Source organism: Anomaloglossus baeobatrachus, chromosome 4 (assembly GCF_048569485.1).
Source record: "Anomaloglossus baeobatrachus isolate aAnoBae1 chromosome 4, aAnoBae1.hap1, whole genome shotgun sequence".
Taxonomy (NCBI): domain Eukaryota; kingdom Metazoa; phylum Chordata; class Amphibia; order Anura; family Aromobatidae; genus Anomaloglossus; species Anomaloglossus baeobatrachus.
In genome coordinates this window covers 315,895,704-315,914,157 of record NC_134356.1, presented here as the reverse complement: position 1 = coordinate 315,914,157, position 18,454 = coordinate 315,895,704, and the positions used below count along the sequence as shown (strand labels likewise).

At 43.5% G+C, this 18,454-nt stretch overlaps 1 pseudogene; it reads right to left on the bottom strand.

Annotated features, from left to right (window-relative positions):
* Window positions 1–11,092: 11,092 nt before the first annotated feature.
* Window positions 11,093–18,075, bottom strand: LOC142302392 (isotocin receptor-like; annotated as a pseudogene).
* Window positions 18,076–18,454: the final 379 nt, after the last annotated feature.

Sequence of the window (18,454 nt, the reverse complement as noted above, 5' to 3'; positions counted from 1 at the left end):
TGCCTCAGAATCTGACACACGGCCACCATATCTCCCGGGAGCGGAGGCTTGGAAAACAGCCTTCTATCTGGTAAACACACGCTGCTCCAGATGAAATGCATCTGAAATCAGCTATACCTGATGATTTATTTTTTTTCTTCAATCATTTTAGCTTGTGTTTTATTTACGTATTTTTTGCTTAACTGTTATCAGTGGCTAGTCGTAGAATGAAGGGACATGAAGGGCCATCGGTTCCAACCTCCTGTGAGTGCAGGTTTTCTAAATCATGTCTGCTATATGTTTATCAAGCTTCTTGATTTCCTTTAGGGTATGTGCGTACGTTGCATTCTGCCGTGACAAATATTCTGCAGTGTTTTGTCACTTCATGTGCGTTTTAAAACGCAGCCGAAAAGCTTTGTTTTGGATGTATTTTGAATGCAGAATTCATGCGCTCTGGATGCTTGCTCTGCCATAGACAGAGTGGGAAAAGCATCCAAAACGCACAAAAGAGGAGACCTGTTGCTTTTTAGAACGCAGCAATTTTGTCAAATTTGGCGTCCAAAATGCTGCGTTTTAAAACGCAACATGCGCATGGAATTTGCTAAATTGTCAGACTTTGCTGGAGACGCAGAACGCATGCGTTTACTCTGCAGTTCAAAACGCTGTGTAAACGCATGAAAAACGCAACATGTGCACATAGCCTTAATCGAGAGTTCACTACCTCCTGTGGCAGCCTATTCCACTCTTTTACTGAACTCACTGTAAGGCCCATTTCACATATCCATGATTCCGGTACGTTTGACGTCTGTTTTCATACAAACCGGAGAATCTCGACATACGCAGACCCATTAAAATCAATGGCTTTGCACACGTATCCCTGTTTTCTCACGGATGCGTGTCCATGTGGAGCACAAACATGTCCCCCATGGCGACCTGTCCATTTTTTTTCCGGCAGCACAGGTGTCACACGGACCACACACTGGTGTGATCCCTGTGGCATGTACCGGAGAAAACGTGTCAGTGAAGTAAAATGATTTTCTATACTCACCTGTCTCCAGCCCTGCTGTCTTCGGCGCTGCTGTCTCTTGCTTCCAGGCCCGCTCATTAAGCTCATGCATATTCACTGCACCACGGACCGAGAAGCAGCAGCAGCAACGCTGGGGACAGGTGAGTATAGAGGTTCCTGCTATCCGTGTGCTATCACTGATGGCACATGCTAAACATGCACTCACACCACGGACCATGAAAAACATGTCTTTTTATCACGGTCATGTGAAGGGGGCCTAAGAGAGGTTTTCCTAAAGACTTCTGACTGGCCCTCCTTAGCTACATAAGCAAGGATGATTGACCTTCGGGAAATCAATATCCAACACCACGGAGACACCATCACGTGTTTCTCAACGCAGTGATTCTAGAACCCTCCTTAGCTGTCCTGAGTTAAAGTGCGTTTACATTGTAAGATAATCCTAGGAAGGCTCTTTCACAATAAGCTTGTGAGCGGCTGAGAAAAAAAAACTTGTTTATTGGGTGAAATGATATTTTAAGCAAGCTTAAAAATCATCATTCTCGGCGACGCATCATTCTGTGTAAGCGGGACTTGCGCTATCGGGGACAATGGCTGCCTATGTGCACTGAGCGACCTACTAGCACTGGATGCCTGTGTAAATGGTCTCTTAAACGAAAGCCAATCGGTAAAGAATTACTGATCGTTTAGTCCACCGGTTGGACTGTGTGCAATACTTTTCTCTTATGTTAGCACTGGATTGCTATAATACAAAGTTTGTTAGCAAATTTATGCTGGTGTTTCTGATGAGAGGCATTGGGATGAATTGTCCTTCTTATGCCCTGGATAGCAGCCTGTATTTCCCTAGTATAAACCTACAACATCCCTTTATAGGGAAGGTCTCAATCCAAACAACCAAAACAAAATCTCAGTATCCAATCCACAATTAAACAAGATGGTAAAGAAGGCTACGGCTATGTGCGCACGTGTGCGTAATTCATGCAGTTACGCTGCGGCTTTGTAGCGCAGCGTAACTGCATGCGTCCTGCGTCCCCTGCATAATCTATGGAGATTGTGCAGGGGCCGTGCGCACGTGGCGTCTTAGAGCGCAGCGCTTTGGCTGCTGCCCGAAGCGCTGTGTTCAAGAAGTGACATGTCACTTCTTCCGTGGGCTTTGCCGGCAGCTCCTGCTCTGTCTATGGGAGGAGCTGCAGGCAGAGCGCATGGAATCAGCTTTTTTTTTTTCTCTACGGACATTTTCTGCAGCGATTTGAAGCGCACGTGTGCTCTTCAGATCGCTGCAGAAATTTCTGCAGGGCTAGTACGCAACGTGCGCACATAGCCTACTGGTAAAGAAAAGACCAAAACAAGTACTTTGTGAAATACAAAATAATTTATTATAATGATTGTGAACAAGGACATACAGTGATGGCGACCAAGATGACAATATCGCCAGACACAGAGTTGCACAAACACCACCTGATGATGTTACAAGGCTGCTAGTCCACAAAAGGGTTAATGTGAAATCGCATTAACCAAGGGGTGAAAGGATTATATGATAAATAATTAACTGCTTACAGTCACCCAAGTGCTTTCTCCCTGTACGGGCCAAAGACATGTCAGCAATTCATAATGTTAGCAGAATATTACCTTGAGACATGTTGGAAGAGTACTAGCAGGCAAAGCAGGTGGCGGTGTGCGAGGCCTTGGCATGCGTTTCACCGGGCGTGGCTTTGTCAGGAGGCATGGCCAAAGTGCATAATGTGAGGGTTTATATATAAATGTAAGGGATCCATCAGCAAATCTGCACGCTCCATAACATTTGGGGCATCATGACGTGGAGCGCGCCGATTTGCTGATGAATCCCTTACAGTTATATATAAACCCTCACATGATGCACTTTGGCCATGCCTCCTGACAAAGCCACACCCAGTGAAACGCACGTCGAGGCCCTGCCCACCGCCACCTGCTTTGTCTGCTAGTACTCTTCCAACATGTCTCAAGGTAATCTGCTAACATGTTGAATTGCTGACATGTCTTTGGCACATATAGGGAGAAAGCACTTGGGTGACTGTAACCAGTTAGTTATTTATCATATAACCCTTTCAGCCTTTAGTTAATGGGATTTCACATTAACCCTTTTGTGGACTAGCAGCCTTGTAACATCATCAGGTGGCGCTTGTGCCACTCTGGCAATATTGTCATCTTGGTCGCCATCACGGTCTGTGTTTCCCTAGGTCTATATCAGAGAAGAGTAGAGAGGGGTGATGAATGGCGTGCCAAATGATCACTTGTAAATGTCAGATTAACGTGTCTTTACTATTGGCATAGGTCTACGCGTTTCAGGAACTCTGCTCCCTTCCTCAGGACCGACAAGCGCCAAAGAAACATCAAATCTCTTCTCTGTTATCTGCCATCGGGTGGCTGCAGCCTGGATCATAGTTTTACACGCGAGTAAAGGAGTTGTGACTTGCACAACTGCATCTGGTGAGTATTCACTCCCCCCTCCTCACCCCATATTATTGGGGTAATACCCTATCTGCGCTTTTTTTTCCACAGCTCTATTTATTCCCTAGGTCTTTATAGGAGAGCCTGACCCAAAAATGACATTTGGGCAGAACACTGTCTTCCTGACCACATTGATGCTGATAAAAAAAAAGTGCATTTTTTTTTCATGTAATAAGTTAGAGTAAACTGTTAAGCTGTGCAGAAAAGAAATGCATAGTGTGGTTTTGCCATGGGCAGGTTCCATTTTTCAGTATGGGATCTCTTAAGCCTAGGGAAAGTCAGGCTGTTGTCATTAGTGTAATCAGAACAGAGGACGCGTCTTCCTGATAGTCATTGGGCAATTTGTTATAGCGTAAATGTAGTAATACAAAGAATTCAACCAGTGTGAAAAAGCAATTTATTTCCTGGAGTGCTCTAACCCCTCGTGTAGATTACTGTAAGCTTTGGAGAAGGGAGTCAAGTCTTTTGAAGCTTGCACTAACGTATAAGCGTTGATGTGCTGATCCATCTTTCGAAATACTGTGCTACCCATGAGAAGTGTGTGTGTGTGTGTGTGTGTGTTTATATTATAGTGGATAGCAAAAGTCTACTTGTCCCTTGGTCTATAAGCTGCGGCCCCACCACCAGGCTTTTATATGCAGCATCTTAGAATGCTGTATATAAGAGCCCAGGCCGGGTGTATAACATAAAAAACAATTTATAATATTTACCTAACGGTCGCACTGTGGGCCTTATGAACGTCTCCGTTGTCCGGTGCCGGCGCCGCCTCTTTTGGCCATCTTTGTGCTCCTTCTCTAGCCGCGGTGCATGACTGGTCCGACGTCATACACACTCGCCAGCATTCAGGTCCTGAGCAGGTCAGATCAAAGGATTGTAGTGCGCCTGCGCAGGACCGTCGAGTGTGTATGACGTAGCCGCGTCATGCACCCAGGCTTAAGAAAGAGGACGAAGATGGCCGAAAGAGGCGGCGCCGGCACCGGACACGCCCATAAAGCCAACCGCGTGACCGTTGGGTAGGTATTATAAAGTGTTTTTTATGTTGTACCCCCGGCCTGGGCTCTTATATACAGCATTCTAACATGCTGTATATAAGAGCCCGGTGGTGGTGGCCGCAGCTTATACACCAAAAAAGTGGTGACAGGTTCCCTTTAAAAAAACATTTTTTTTTGGAATTAAAAAAAAACAATCATAGGAAGAATAATTTCAGAACTTTTTTTCACCTTTTTAATGTCACTCCTAAGGCTGGTTTTACATCAGCGTTTTCCTGCCACACTGCCGGATCCGGGACAAGTACAGTTCAGTTCAATACAGTTCACAGACAGTGCGGCAAGCCCCGGTCACATGCTGTCACATGGCTGCATGTGCCCGGAGCTTGACAGTGAACTGTATTGAACTGTACTACACTTATGCCGGATCTGGCAGTGCGGCAGGAAAACGCTGATGTGAAACCAGCGTAATCTATACGAATTCATTGAGAAGCAAGCAAATCATTTTTCCTGGGAAAATACGCATAACAAAACTAAGATAATGTTGTTGCATATGTGTGAACACCCTCATATAATTGGCGACGTAGTTGTGCTCGGTATTAGACTTCTCCCAAACATCCCCAGTCTTCTGGAACTCACTGCCTCAACACGTCAGACTATCTACTACACTTGCAAACTTCAAACGGAACCTAAAGACTCTGTTCAGAAATGCATATAACCTTCAATGAGCTGCCGCCCCACCACCGTGCGGAGCTGCCGCCCCACCACCGTGCGGAGCTGCCGCCCCACCACCGTGCGGAGCTGCCGCCCCACCACCGTGCGGAGCTGCCGCCCCACCACCGTGCGGAGCTGCCGCCCCACCACCGTGCGGAGCTGCCGCCCCACCACCGTGCGGAGCTGCCGCCCCACCACCGTGCGGAGCTGCCGCCCCACCACCGTGCGGAGCTGCCGCCCCACCACCGTGCGGAGCTGCCGCCCCACCACCGTGCGGAGCTGCCGCCCCACCACCGTGCGGAGCTGCCGCCCCACCACCGTGCGGAGCTGCCGCCCCACCACCGTGCGGAGCTGCCGCCCCACCACCGTGCGGAGCTGCCGCCCCACCACCGTGCGGAGCTGCCGCCCCACCACCGTGCGGAGCTGCCGCCCCACCACCGTGCGGAGCTGCCGCCCCACCACCGTGCGGAGCTGCCGCCCCACCACCGTGCGGAGCTGCCGCCCCATCTGCACCCCACCTACTGTCTCCTCCCCATAATCCTATAGAATGTAAGCCCGCAAGGGCAGGGCCCTCTTCCCTCTGTACTAGTCTGTCTACTGTAACTTGTATATGTATTTTGTATGTAACCCTCTTCTCATGTACAGCACCATGGAACTAATGGTGCTCTATAAATAATAATAATAATAATAATAATAATAATAATATTAGCCAGTCACATTTAGACACGTTAATAGTAGTTTGTACACAGTTACCATCATTTTAAAGTGATTATAATTAACCACATATAAAGTTTACCTGCTCTGGTAGGATTTTCCTAACATTTTCTTAGTTGCATTGTACAGCAAAAGCTATAGGCTCAGTCACACTAAACAACTTACCAGCGATCCCAACAACGATACAACCTGATAGGGATCGCTGGTAAGTTGCTAGGAGGTCGCTGGTGAGATGTCACACTAAAGGCCCCTTTACACACTGAGACTTTCTAGCGATCCCACCAGCGATCCCAACCTGGCCGGGATCGCTACAAAGTCTCTGGTGAGTCGCTGGTGAGCTGTCAAACAGGCAGACCTGGCCAACGACGCAACAGCGATCCGGACCTGCAGAACGACCTAGCTAGTCATTGGGGACGTTGTAAAGCAGCTTTTTGAAAGGGAAGTCACTAACGAAGTCGCTGTAAAGTCCCCTTTACACACTGAGACTTTCTAGCGATCATGCTGCACGGCGGGAAACAAAGGACCAAAGAATGGCCCTGAACGATTTGTAGCGATCAGCAACTTCACAGCAGGGGTCAGGTCGCTCATGTGTTTCACACACTGCAATGTCGCTGGGGAGGTCGCTATTACGTCACAAAACCGGTGACGTTACAGCGATGTCGTTTGCGATGTTGCAGTGTGTAAAGCCACCTTAAGCGACGCTCCAGCGATCCCACCAGCAACCTGACCTGGCAGGGATCGCTGGAGCGTCGCTACACGTGGAAGCATGCTGTGCTTGGTAACTAAGGTAAATATCGGGTAACCAACCCGATATTTACCTTGGTTACCAGCGCACACCGCTTAGCGCTGGCTCCCTGCACACCTAGCCACAGTACACATCGGGTTAATTACCCGATGTGTACTCTGCTACGTGTGCAGGGAGCCGGCTTCTGCGGACGCTGGTAACCACGGTAAACATCGGGTAACCAAGTAGCCCTTCCCTTGGTTACCCGATATTTACCTTCGTTACCAGCATCCGCCGCTCTCACACTGCCAGTGCCGGCTCCCTGTTCCCTGCACTCCTAGCCACAGTACACATCGGGTTAATTACCCAATGTGTACTCCAGCTACGTGTGCAGAGACCAGGGAGCCGGCACTGACAGCGTGAGAGCGGCGGACGCTGGTAACGAAGGTAAATATCGGGTAACCAAGGGAATGGTTACTTGGTTACCCGATATTTACATTGGTTACCAGCGTCCGCAGAAGCCGGCTCCCTGCTCACTGCACATTCAGTTGTTGCTCTGTCGCTGTCACACACACCGATGTGTGCTTCACAGCGGGAGAGCAACAACTAAAAAATGGTCCAGGACATTCAGCAACAACCAGCGACCTCACAGCAGGGGCCAGGTTGTTGCTGGATGTCACACACAGCAACATCGCTAGCAAGTTGTGCCTCAGCAGCGATGTTGCTTAGTGTGACGATACCTTATGGTCTGTAAACAACTTCAACACAACAAAGGGATCCTATTGATAAAAGTTATCAGAAGGGCACAAAAAATGTCCAAGGTCTTAAATATACCATGAAACACTGAAGACAGTCATCAAAAATGCCTTAAATTTATCCCAACAGTGACTTTACCTACAACTGGATGTCCTTCAAAAATTGGTGAAAAGACAAAAAGAAAATTGGTCTGAGAGGCTGGCAAGAGGCCTACAGCAACATTAAGGCTTTGTGCGCACGTGTGCGTTTTGCATGCTTTATGCTGCCTATTGCATTGCAGCGTAAACGCATGCGTCCTGAGTCCCCAGCACAATCTATGAAGATTGTGCAAATTCCATCCGCACGTTGTGTTTTAGAACGCAGTGATTTGCATGCTGAAATTTTTTTGCCGAAACGCTGCATTCTAAAAAGCAACATGTCACTTCTTTTGTGCGTTTTGGATGTTTTTCCCACTCTGTCTATGGCAGAGCAAGCATCCAGAACGCATGAATTCTGCATTCACAATGCATCCAAAACCCAGCTTTTCGGCTGTGTTTTGAAACGCACATGCAGTGACAAAACGCTGCGAAATATTTGACAACCCGAACGCAGTCGTGCGCACATAGCCTAAAGTAGCTGTAGGAATGTCTTGCAGGTACCAGTTGTGTACTGCATGTTATAACAATCTTCTGTAGTCTTGAAATGTCTGGCCTCTAGTGAAAGGTGGTAAAACAAGCCTTTTCTTACAAAGAAAAACATCCAAGCTGTGCTATGTTATGCCTAAACCTACTTCACGTGCAAAAAGCATGTGGGAAAATGTCTTGTGGTCTGATGAAACAAAGTTGTAACGTTTTAGCCATAAGTCCAAAAAATCTGTTTTGCGCAAAGCCAACACTGCGCATGCACCAAAAGAACACCATACCTACAGTGAAGCATGGTAGAGGAAGTATTATCCCTTAGGGCTATTTTTTGGCAGCTGTGGCTTTAGTCGAGGAGGAGGAAATTTTGAACAGTTCCAATTAGTCAATTTAGCATTAAAAACTGCAGGCCTTTTGCTAAGGAGAGTCATTTCACCTCTCAACACAACACCTAACCCTAAGCATACCTCCAAATCAGCAAAAAAAATGTCTTTGCTACAAGAAGATTGAAGTTTTGGAAGGGCTCAAACAGAGCCCAGATCTGAATACAATTAAAAATCTAGAAGACCTGAAGAGGGCGCTATACACAGGAGATGACCTTGCAATCGGACATATTTGGAACACTACAGCTTGCAAGAGTGGGCGACGATTGCCAATTCTAGATGTCATGCTGATAGCATTCAGTGTTTTTGTATAGGAAGCTAATTTAGTTGAAGTAACTTGAATTTATGATAGACTAACGGTTTGTATATTAATGTAACCATATTATCTTGATTATTTTTATTTTCTACTGAAACTTATTTTATTTTTCAATTAATATACAGATTATAGAGGGAAAAATTTTGGAAATGATGCTTCTTAGTATGATATCCCTACACGAAAAAATCCTTGCATTTTGAAGGGTGTGTAGACTTTATTCCCACTGTGTATATGCACCTAAGAATACTACTTACAGTTGTTTTATAGTCCATGTTTTATGATATAAATTTGCTAATTTTACTCATCCAATGCAGCCTAAATAGAGTTGAGGAAAGATTTGCATGACCATGGTTGTCGGTCAAGAGTCCTGCAAATGTTTTTCTACATGCCACCATCCCCGATGCTGCTGCTGATTAGAAAGCCGGTATAACATTATCATTGCGGTCTGATGCACACATGATGTCTTGCCTGGCATACTAATTGGACGAGGAACCTGTGGTGTTGGCAGGTCGGAGTTAAGAAAATATTTGGTCCACTGACCTCATTTTGCTACTGTATTAAAGGGAACCTGTCACCACTTTTTTGGCCTAGAAGCTGCGGCCACCACCACCGGGCTCTTATATACAGCATGTTAGAATGCTGTATATAAGAGCCCAGGCCGCTGTGAGAACATAAAAAACACTTTATAATACTTGCCTAACGGTCGTGCGATGAGCCATATGGGCGTCTCCGTTCTCCGGTACCGGTGCCGCCTCTTTCGGCCATCTTCGTCCTACTTCTCTAGCCACGGTGCATAATGCGTCTGACATTATCCACACTCGCCGGCATTCCGGTCCTGAGCAGGCGCACTTTGATCTGCCCTGAGCAGGGCAGATCAAAGTATTGTAGTGCGCCTGCGCAGGACCGGCGAGTGTGTATGACGTAGACGCGTCATGGACACAGGCTTCAGAAAGAGGACAAAGATGGCCGAAAGAGGAGGCGCCGGAGAACGGAGACACCCATATGGCTCACCGCACGACCGTTAGGCAAGTATTATAAAGTGTTTTTTATGTTCTCACAGCGGCCTGGGCTCTTATATACAGCATGTTAGAATGCTGTATATAAGAGCCCGGTGGTGGTGGCCGCAGCTTATACACCAAAAAAGTAGTGACAGGTTCCCTTTAAGGGCCTGAGGATCTTTTTGCTCAATTTGCATCCCAAAGCCATACTACATGGCGGAAAAAAATCTCAATTCCTACTAAGCCTGAATGGTGCAGTGATTTCACTGATGTTTAATTATGGGATCAGATCATGTAGATTTATAGATCTGTAGTTTGACATCAAAACCATTACTGATTTATTTTTTTCTTACCATTGTGGATTTTCTAAATCCTCATTCTCCTTGGTTGAACAGTACCTGTGCCAAAAGTCTGTAATAAACATGTCTGCATAGCCCAAGTAGACCAGAAAGAACCTGGACAACTTGTGCGGCATTGGTCCCTATGCACTTGGAGAAGTGCCATATTTAGGGATCTTGGCATGCACTTCTATGGACACCATATTGTGGCATGTACTACTTGAAGCATGAGTGTCTGAAATTTGTGATATTAGAAAGCCTTCTTTAGATTAGAAGTTGTAATCTCATAACAAGCTTTGGCATTCCTAGAAACAGTGTTCTGTAATAGTATAAATGCTAAGACGTCAGTAAGGCAGCTGTATTTTCCTTCTATCCACAGCAGATGGAGCTCCGATGATGCTTAAATTGCTTCTACAACATTGGCAGATGTTCAGATGTCGTATATTTGCTTTGCTATTACTATTTAAATGTATTTTCTATTCTGCAGTTTACACATTTCTATTAGTTTCCACCATTTCTAGTTATTGTGCTCATCCATTATGAAAAGGAAGCAGGCGTCTGTTATTACCGTAATTAAAAGCGGTTATGAGGTTTTCTGTAAATTGTACGAAATGTGCAAGATCCCACAAAACAAATGAAAAAACAATCTGACATTATCAAGATCACTGCCCTCCATTTGCTTGATTGACAGCTCAGGCTTTATAGGAGCTAGAGGAGGGTGAGGATAGATGGATAAAAGAAGGTGGGAAGGTGTAAAGAAAAGGGCCACTACATCAAAGGCACACAGGACACCTCATTTGTCTTTAATATAAAAAAAAAAAGTTTTAGCAAGTACAATCATGGATTTGGAGCCTTTTGGTACCATTTTCATTACAGGCTATGTTCACTGACAGATCTCCTTTATAGGAATCTTGTCAGCAGATTTTTCATGTGTGAATGAAGACTAGGACCTTCACGAGCGTCTGTGCTGCTTTCCATAAAGGTGTATATTATCCCCTGACTCCTACTGTATACCCTTTCAAATCCGTTTTATATTCTCTCGCGCTGTATATAAATCTAAGTGGTCCGGTCCAATGGACGTCCTTGGTGTGTCATCTGACCCTCCTCTGCACCATTGATTGCTGTCCTTTTCCTCTGATTGACGTGGATGATATCGTCTGCATCATCCACATAGCTGGAGGAAATCTCGCATATACACATCACCGGATCGCATATGCACACTTTTCCTGACTGCGGAGCCTAAAACTTAAGTGTGCATGTGCAGACTGGCGGTGTGTCTATGTGGGCACCAGATTTCTTCTGGCTATGTGGATGACTCAGGAAATTTCACATCTGCGTAGACATTGCCGGCTTGCGCATGCGCACTTCATTGCCTCAACTTTCATTTCATGATCAATACTACGGCCTCTATTGTTTCAATCCCTAGATAATGTACTAACTACTAAGTCCCAATTCCCTTCTCTTTATAGGTTACAAAATGTTGTGGTTTTTTTTTGCTACTTAAAATCACATTCTCTCCTACAATACACGTGCTGCGCCTTCGTACTGCCTCTGGTGTGCTCTTGCAGGCGGTTTTGCATAATCTTCCAATGGGCGGCATCAGGTGACCACTGTGACGGGATGAAAGAGGAACCCAGGAATAAGGCCACCATTTTCATGGTCCACATTTACCAAATACTCAGTGTGAACTTGGTGTAAGTAATGTGAGGTTTTTAGTTTGTTTTAGCACTTACATGGGCTCATTTTTTAAAGGTTGATCAGTAGTCAGCACTATCTTTAACACTAGAAGTCCCTGAAATTTCGAGCTCTCCCTGAAGTCCCGAAAGAGGGTCAAATGACCCTTAAGGTACCATCACACATAACGAGATCGCTGCAGAGTCACGGTTTCTGTGATGCAGTAGCGATCTCGTTATGTGTGACACCTACCAGCGATCAGGCCCCTGCTGTGAGATCTCTAGTCGTTGCAGAATGGTCCAGGCCATTTTCTTCAAAGGCGATGTCCTGCTGGGCAGGACCCATCGCTGTGTTTGACACTGTGTGACAGGGTCACAGTGACTGCTGAGATCGTTATACAGGTTGCTACTGTGACCTGTATCGTTCCTGCATCGTTGCTAAGATCTGACTGTGTGACATCTCACCTGCGACTTCCCAGCGACTTATCAGTGATCCCTATCAGGTCGCCTTGTTTTCGGGATCACTGGTAAGTTGTTGTGTGTGACTGGGCCTTTAGCCCAAACTAAATAGAACTAACTGGAAACTAAATGGCTAAACTCAATGGAAAACAACAACCTCCTGTGGTGCGACAGTAATGGCCTTAATTACAGAACAAAAGACGGTGATTATAGGATGTTAGCTAAAATCCTTCAGGTCATTCGACCCGTCTCTGGGTTCCAAAGGTAGAAATGTTAAATGACCCCTCTCTGGGACTTCTAGTGCTAAGCAGATATAAAAGGTACCTTTGTTTGTGACAAAGTAAAAAAGAACACCTACATGTGAAAAATAAAAGTATTTATAGTTAGAATTTGCATACTAATCCTAAGAAAAGACATTCTCGAAGTATGTAACAAAAACAGGTAATTACTATGACTGGTTTAATAAAATGCAACTAATCATCCCATACTGAGGAGTCCCAGGCATTACTAATACTAGAGACATGGAAGACTCCTGGTAGAACAATACCCCTCTGATGAATGAACACTTATACATAACGTACGTAATTGGCTTCTTCCAAAGTCTTTGTCTGCAATTATTGCTTCCTGAACGTGACATTTCTGTTGATTTGTGCTTCATCTGGTTATTGCCACGCGGAATCTCACCACAGAAATACATCCAGGGGGTGACACGGCTGCTTAGATTTCCCAGTAGCATTATAATTGTGAATACAAGGCCTAAAAATAAATATGACACCGCATATTAGGGTTTGGGTTTTTTTTTTATTAAGGCCTATAATATTCACCACCAGTATAATACCTATCATTTGGATTTCTTCATGTTTTATTTATTGAATGGAAGGTTAATTATCTTCAGAAAGAACTTTTCTCTACAGAACACTTTATATTAGTCAATCATTACAACTTTTAAAGGGAATTTGTCACCAGCTTTCAGATACCCCATCTGTGAGCTGAATAACATAGGGGCAGAAACCCTGATTCCAGTGCTGTGTCCCTTACTGGTCTGCTTGCTCTCATTTTGATAAAATTACAGTTTTCTCTGCTGTAGATTTAGCCATTCTTCAAATGTTGAGCTCTGTATAACCCCGACTTTGAAGTCACCTGATACATAATCAGCTCAATTTGATATTTTAATAAAGGACACTTAAGGGGGCTTTACACGCAACGACATCGCTAACGAGATGTCGTTGGGGTCACGGAATTTGTGACGCACATTCGGCCTCGTTAGCGACGTCGTTGCATGTGAAACATACGAATGACCGCTAACGATCAAAAATACCTAATCGTTGATCGTTGACACATCGTTCAAATTCCAAATATCGTTGCTGTTGCAGGACGCAGGTTGTTTGTCGTTCCTGAGGCAGCACACATCGCTACGTGTGACACCCCAGGAATGACAAACAGCGTACCTGCGTCCTCCGGCAACGATTTGGGTGTGTCTTTCCTTCGGCTGCTCTCCTCCCCGCTGCTGCTATTGGCCGCCTGCTGTGTGACGCCGCACGAACTGCCCCCTTAGAAAAGATGCAGTTCGCCGGCCACAGTGACATCGCTAGGCAGGTAAGTATGTGTGACAGGGACTAACAATATTGTGCGCCACGGGCAGCGATTTGCCCGTGACGCACAAACGACGGGGCAGGTGCTTTCACGAGAGACATTGCTAGCGATGTCGCTGCGTGTAAAGCAGCCTTTAGTTTCCTGGACTTGAAATCCAATTCAAACTTGCATGTTTTATCGGGGATAGCAACTTACTTATGCTAGATGACACATTTAATAATATTTATTTATATAGCGCTATTCCACAGCGCTTTACATACATTGACAACACTGCCCCCATTGGGGCTCGTATATAAAAATGTATTGAACATTCATCCTGCAACTTTATTGGAAATTCATTCTTACGCCTTTTCCTTTTCTCTTCTCTTCCCGCTTCTGTTGATACCTTTTTTCTGATAGAAGGCTGCGGATCTCCTCTGTAAAGCATTCAGCAGTAGTTCCCCATCATGTTCACGTTTCATCTCCTTGATACCCTAATGAAATCTTTCTCCTTGCTCTTCACTAATAGCATAAAGGTTTTCAGGAATGTAGTCCAAACGGGAATGTAAAAAATGTAACTTTTAATTCATCAGACAACCCAAGGCTTTGAAACATTTCAGCATGTTCTCCATGATCAACTTAAATTTTGGGTCTTTGCGGTTACCTAGAAATTTCTTCACGATTTTGTTAAAAAGAATCCCAAGCCCTTTTCTCAACAGCTTTCATTTTTGTTTCAAACACGTCTTTCATGAGTTTACGAATATCTGAACCCACAAAAATGTCTTCCTTCAGTTTTGCTACAGACAGTCCCTGAAACTTGATACAAAAGGTACTTAAAAGTCTCGCTTTCTTTCAGTAGAGATTTCACAAACTGCTTCATCAGTCCAAGCTGAATATGGAGTGGTGGCAGGAGACCTTTAGTGGGATCAACTAAACTTTCTATAATTGTGAGTCCAGGTAGCTAAAATGTTTTTGTTGGCCAACTGTTTTGGCTCCGGTGATGAGTTTTATACCGGTTGTCCCATTCACACAAAAAGTATGAGTACTTCGTGTATCCTCCTTGCTTCCCAAGGAGCAAAGAGAGAACTTTCAGATCACCACATATTGACTATCCTTGATCCTCAAAGTTAAGTTTCTTGAGACTAAAGTCTAAATTTTCATAGCTGAAAGCTAGCTTTCATAGCTGCTTTCAGACTCGTTATTGATTCATCAAAAAAAAGTCTTCACTCGCTCACATTCTACTCAATGTTACATTTTTCCATCAGCCCAGGAACATCACTGTAATACTCCAGAGCACTGTCTTGAGAAAAGTATGTAAGGAATTCCTTTCCAAGTTTCTATACCATGAAAAAGGTACCAAGAGCTAACAGGCTCGTGGACATCACCACACTGTTATGATCTATGTAAAAAAAATCTGCCTTTACTGCCTATAACAACCAATCACAGCACAGCTTTCATTTCTTACACTGCTGAGGTAAACTGGAAGCTATGCTATGATTGGATACTATGGACACCACCACTCTCTTTGGAGGCTGGGGTAAGAAAATCTCTACCCAGAGCAGCCAATCACAGCACAGCATGCATTAATTTCTAACCTATTAATGATAGTAAAATAATCCACCAAAGGTCACGCAAAGGTGTCAAAGTATGGTGCAAGAAAAGCCTATGGAGTTTGTGAAAAACCTGTACGTGATGGAATTTTTTTATATTTTTACTGAGTTCAGCGACCAAAAATATATACAAATCAACTGTTATTTTTCAATCAATTTTACCCTGGCAGACCTGTGTGATTAAGTTTTTGATTACATTTTATTTGAACTATATACAGTACATACACACATTATCCCGCCTTACATGCGCTAATGATCGATGGAGATCTGGGTCCTTGGACCTCAGTAATCGCTCAAAAAATTACTTTGTGCTGCGCAGCTCATCATGCAGAATCACTTGGCTCTTGATAACACAGGTACAGAGTATGGAGTCATACATTTGTTAATGAGCCTATACAAATTTTTGTTCATGAGATAAACAAAGAGCCTCATAACCGGTATAAATATATATGAGCATCAGAGACCTCCTCAAGTGAGGGGCCCTGTGGTAGACACCTACTCCAAGGAATTCATGAAAAAAAAAAAAACAGAGGAAAAGGAGTATATACTGTGCAGAATGATAACAAATTTTATTGAATTACATGATTAAAATGACACACAAACAATCAGGGCTATGATAAAAAAGGGTTAAAACCACATGGAAGGGTAATAATTCTGGGGGACTCAAAGTGCCCTGAAAAACACTCAATGTGGGATTTACAGAGAGAATAGAAAACCCATGGGAGGTAAGAGACAATATTCAGTATAGTAAATCACAATGCAATGCAAGAGAAATGAGTCAGTGCTATAGATTAAATATAACTGGGCATCCAGTCTACCAAAGTGCATGTGCCAGATAAGAACAATGAATCATAATAAGTACCATGGAAATGGTAATGAAGCAATCACCATAATCAAATAAAGATTGTCAGGGACAAAGAAGGCTCCCCCAGAGGGATATTATCACCCAACCTGCCCTATAGCCATCCTCCAACGTACGTTTCGCTAAACGGTGAAGCATAGTGGCTCCAGCTTCATCAGGGATGAAAAAAAAGTTACATTGAGAGGTACACGTTAAATGATTGTAATGCCCTATCAACAGTTTCTGTATGTATTCAAAAAGTTTGTTTAAAGGAACTGAGAGTCCTCAGAGGTTGATACCTTTTAATGGCTAACTGAAAAGATGGTAATAATAGCAAGCTTTCGAGACGCTCAGGTCTCTTCTTCAGGCTCAGTATAACACAAAATCTGAAGAGTCACATATTTATACACAACAGAACATAGAATGGGGCAGTAAATAAAACAAGTGACATGAGGTGCACTGTATGTATTCAGTTACACAAAATGTGATTGGAGGGTCGTCAGATGTACTACTACAATATACTTTAAAAAGAAAAAAATCAGTCTTATTACTTATGTAGACAAAAAAATAGTTTTACCGTTTAGTATATTATTAGTTTTGTTATCTATGTCTTTGATCAATACCTTACCGGCAGGAATATAAGCCAACCAAACAGCCCACAACTGAGCGCTGAAGAACGGTGTCCAACGTGTGACATAAGAGATAACTTATTCTCACATTCTCAATCATGGCTTTTGATATGCCATTAACACTACTTACTCTTTATGCCATTGGATCATGAACTAGAAACCTCTTGTGCTTTTTCACATACACAATTTTTTTTTCCCAGAAGATATTTATTTGGTATATATGAAGCATTATAACTGGAATGAGAAATATAGCTATAGAAATCCAGGTCACATATGCCACTAAGCCCCAAGGTTTAATGAAGAGAGCCCAGCATTCAATAATGCCTGGAGCAATCTCTATTTTAGAGAAAATGAAGGCCTGGGGAACACTGAAAATGACGGAGACTGACCAGTGTGTGCAGATTGCAGAATAGCACAGAGCTCTTTTCTTCTGAAATGTCACCATGGGGTAACATATTGCTTGAAACCTGTCCATGGTCATTACAACTATCATATACGTAGACGCAAGCATTCCAACTAGCAGTAAATACTTAATAATCTGACATAGTGGATCAAGTCCAATGAAAACATCAGCTGAGGGGATACTTGAAAAAAAATGCCACAACCGGATCAGCAAAGCTTAAAGGGGTACTTCAATTCCAAGATCCTATCGCAATATATAGTTGGTAGTAGATTTAACAATAATAATACAGTATTAGCAAATACCTCCAATAAAAAAATGTAGCATAGTTCTGATATAGTTATGTATCTCACCTCATGTGCAGGGGCATTGCATCTAGGGTATCTATGGTTACGACCATGAGCAGCTGTCACTATATGAGTGGTCGTAACTATGGATACCTAAACAGCAATGCCCTGCACATGAGATAAGAGACATGGTTGTATCAGAACTATATTATACTACATTTCTAAATGCAGGTATTTGCTAATATTATTATGCCTACTATTAATAGAGATCGGATATTGGAGATGGCAATAACTTTTTAAATGAGAGCTTCTTTCTTCTGTTCCATGAAATGAAGATGAAATTTCCAATTGTAGCTGCAATAAAAATGATTCAGAGAATAGATATTTAAGCATAAGCCAAATGCCTGGTTATTTTAATCCCCTTCTTGCTTACTTCATAGTTTTCAATAGCATGTTTAGTGTGGTCGAGCTTTTCTATTATAAAATCAGATTTTTTTTCAATATATGAAAATGCTACTGAACTGATGTATTGTTTCCATGAAGGTTCCTTTGCTGACATTCTCTTCATAGAGCTAAGAGATACCAATATTAATTTGGATGTCCTTATGATGGAAAGGTATTCTTTAATGGATACGTACAGTATGTAGCTGTTGGTCGCTGTATTTGACACCTGCTATGGCTGAGGGACACTCCTCTGGACCAAATCCATGAATTGTCCTCTGTAATGAAAGACTATCACTGTCTTATTTATAAGAATTTTACATATTTGTAGAAAATGTGCTTGATAAATTATAACCAACTGATTCCATATTCAGGGATAATTAGATAGTGCCTCTTTTATTTAAAATAAACCCTGGAGGCGTAGTTATCTTCCAGGCAGCATCCGCCCCATAGCCTGAAAGAGCTCATTTACATAAAGTGATAAAAGATGATATTTCAACAACAAG